This window comes from Elephantulus edwardii, unplaced genomic scaffold, assembly GCF_000299155.1.
Source record: "Elephantulus edwardii isolate Elephantulus edwardi_28Jun2011 unplaced genomic scaffold, EleEdw1.0 scaffold00107, whole genome shotgun sequence".
NCBI lineage: Eukaryota > Metazoa > Chordata > Mammalia > Macroscelidea > Macroscelididae > Elephantulus > Elephantulus edwardii.
In genome coordinates this window covers 9,803,797-9,807,369 of record NW_006399857.1, presented here as the reverse complement: position 1 = coordinate 9,807,369, position 3,573 = coordinate 9,803,797, and the positions used below count along the sequence as shown (strand labels likewise).

General features: G+C 39.0%; 1 pseudogene; it reads right to left on the bottom strand.

Moving 5' to 3' along the window:
• Nucleotides 1-810: 810 nt before the first annotated feature.
• On the bottom strand, nucleotides 811-2,386 carry LOC102853347 (annotated as a pseudogene).
• Between the last annotated feature and the right edge of the window lie 1,187 nt (nucleotides 2,387-3,573).

The following is a 3,573-nucleotide window of genomic DNA, read 5'->3' as shown; positions in this document are numbered from 1 at the left end:
TTTTTGATAGATGTCATCAGGTCAGTTTCTAATGTAGCAATCTTCTATGCACAAAAAAGCCCCCCAAAACTAGCTGCTGTTCTGATGTGCATCATCTTCACAATTATTGCTATATTTGAGTTTTTCTTGTAACCACTGTGTCAGGGTGTCTTGTTGATTGTAATTTTTTTATTTTTGTTCACCTCCTTCTTTAGCAGTTTTGATACTCTCCTGTAGGGACCTGGACATCATGCCCAAAATAGATAAATAAAACATAAACAAAATATACATGATGGAATCTCAATGTCCTCACTTCTAAGAAAAATTTTGACTAAGCTTCCTCCAAGAAAGATTCATTCATTTTTCAAATGGTCCACAGTATGTCCAACGTCTTCTGCACGTTCAGAATTTAAAAATATCAATTCTTCATTCCTTCATATTCATTGTCCAGCTTTCCCATTCATTTCCATTTACATATCATGATTGAAAATGCCATAGATTGTATCAGGTACATCTTAATCCTAAAAGTTACCACTTTGAATTTATCAGGAGATTTGTCTAATGCAATTTCACTTCCATTGCTATGGATGTTGATCTGGATCTTAGTAAAATAAAATCATTGACAATATCAGTATTTTCTCCATTTATTGTTCTGATACTTGTTAATTCAGGATTTTTTTTTTCCTGTTAACATTTTTATTTTTCAAGGTAATAGGAATTGTATACAAATGACAGTAGACCCTTGCCTCTTTACTTTTATCTAAATAAAAGATAACTCAAGATGAATTGTCAAGGGGAAAAAAGCTATGTACATAGGGACTATATTATCCTTCATCGTCTACTTGGAACCAGTAGTTGTGTTGCTGTCATAGAATCAGGAAAGAGGTTGTGGTAAGTTGGAAGAGGTACATATGCTGCTGTTATCATTTTACCAGCAAACCACCGGCCATGCAATGCATTAACTGCAGCTATAGCTGTAGCAATTGATGGGCACTTCACATACACATTGTCCTGAGCAGAATTTTTGTCAACATAAATATGAATAACTCCTCCATGTTTATTACATTTCTCAATCACATCATCCTTAATTTCTGTATCCCATCCAGCTTCTTCTTCTGTTTGAGGGTTAAACATGTTAGAGAGCTGGAAACACTGTGTTGCAAGTGGCTGAACAGAGGCAGCTGCAGCTAACACTGATGCTTCAGTCTGCTGGGAAAGTCTTGTTTGCAAATCTGCCACAGCACCAAAAGCCAAAGAGCCACTCATGTGCAGAGCCTGTTGAGCTGCTGGAGGAATCTGCAAACCTGAACCTTCTGCAAGTCTTGCCATTAATTGGAGACGACCAGTTGTTCCCAAGTCAATTCCAGTTCTTTCCAGTTCATCGCTGTCCAAAAATGAACTAGCACTAGACGCATCAGTACGTTCAGTAACATGACCAACTTTCATTGGCCTTCCAGCTAGTTCAAATCCATTCAGTTGTTCTAGTGCCTTTTGGGCACATTCTGAATCAGTAAACGTTATAAATCCATAGCCCTTAGATCGACCTGTTTCACTATCCATCATGAGCTGGATACTTTCAATTCTTCCAAAAGGCTCAAAGATCCCCCGAAGCATATCTTCTGTTATGTTAAAGTGTAATGAGCCCACATAAAGCCTCATAGGTCCAGCACTTCCCTTCTGTAGATTATTTGCCATTGCTGCAGCTCTGTTTTTTTCTGCCTGTGATGCTTGTACAATAATTGGCACTCCTAAGACACGCTGGCCAGTTAATCCGATAGCTAGAGGCACTGAGCTAACATCAACAAATTCTGCATAAGCAATTCCTTTGGAACGTCTCGAGTTTCTATCAGAAATCATCCTTACATCGCGAACCATTCCTACTGTAGAGAAAAACTCTTCCAAATCTCTCGGCCGAATTCTTGCTGCCAGTTGCATGCAGAAAACTGTCCTTGCATCTCTTTCCTCAGGAGTTAAATTATCAATAGGTTCTCTCACAGGGCTCTTGTCTTTTCTGAAAGGACTTTTGCTTCGGGAACGTCGTCTGCTTAATTTGGTGCTATGAGGCAACCCAATCTTTCCTCGGATGGCACTGTTAAATTTTGGTCCGGAGTAAGAACTTCTGTAGCGGCCTCTGAATCTGCGATCTCGACTCCTCGAGCGACTCCGTCTTCTTTCTTTGCTTCTACTTCGCTTCCTTTCACGGCTTTTGCTCTTTTTTCCTGTCTCTATCTCTACTTCGTTTCCGTTCCTTACTTTTGCTTCTCTTTCGTTCATGACTACGACTTGTACTCTTGCTTTTTTTCCTCTTTTTGCTACGTTCTTCATGGCCGTTAGCACTGCTCAACTTGTTCTCATCCTTCTTGTAAGGAGCCTCAAGCATTGCTTCAATATCAGTATCGTCTGCCATTTTCTCCAAACGCCTGTGCGGGCTTTCGGGGACCTGTGAGGCTCGTATTCGTAAAGGATTGTCTTCTTATAATGCTACCGCCGCCGCCGTCGCTGTTACTACTCTTAAGGAGCTAGGCCCAGGCCGCGGTACCGCCCAGCCCGAATTTCAGGCTCTGAGGGCGGCTAGGCCCGAGCAGATCTAAAAGAAAAATGGGATTAATGAGCCCGCGCGGGAGACAGCTTTGACAGCTCGAGATCCACCCCTGAGACAGCGTCCGCAAGCTCCGTGAAATAATTCAGGATTTTATTTTCTTTATGTTGACGAATAAATCACATTCAAATATTATAGTCTCACTAGTAAGTACTACAAGTTTTCTCTTCTTTCTGCAACCAAGGTTGTGCTATCTGTGTGCCATATAGTGTTAATGAGTCTTCTTCCAAATCAGATTTGTTCTCCCTTATATAGAAGAAATTATTTTAGTTGTTAATGTAGCGGTTACAATTTTGATGTGCACATTTTCTAATACAACTTTGATGCAAATCTTATACCAAGTGGTGTCCTCTTGTTATGTTTGAATGATGGCCTCTTTTTTCAACATATAAACAAAGTTAAGAATTCTAAAATTAAAGACATAATCATAAGAGAGTGTGGAAAGTGAAATACCATTGTTGATATCATCCGTATCTTGACTGGAAGCTGGTAATAACAGATAAAAAACTAAATATGTAAATCATACCAAATTATTGAGGATGCTGTAAATTACTCCTTCTCAAAGTTTTAATATTGTTTCACATGAACTAAAAATAAAGTACAGATAACCATCAACAAAAGCAAGAGCTGGTTTTCAAAAGGGTCCACAAAACTGACAAACCACTGGCAACCTTAAACAAAAGAAAAAAAGGGGAACATACAAATAACTCAATTAAGGAATGGTAGAGGTGGCATCACAAAAGAACCAGAGGAAACTAAAACTATATTATCAAGATATTATTACCACCAACTACTCATTTGCAAGTTCAAGCTGAAGCTAAGGAAAATTAAATCAAATCCATGGGAACCAAAATATGATCTTGAGTCTATCCCACCAGAATTTCAAAGTCATCTCAGAAACAAGTTTGAGGCTTCGAACACTAAAGAGGGAAAACCAGATGAGTTATAGGATGATATCAAGAATATCATCCAGGAAGAGTGCAAAAGGTCATTAC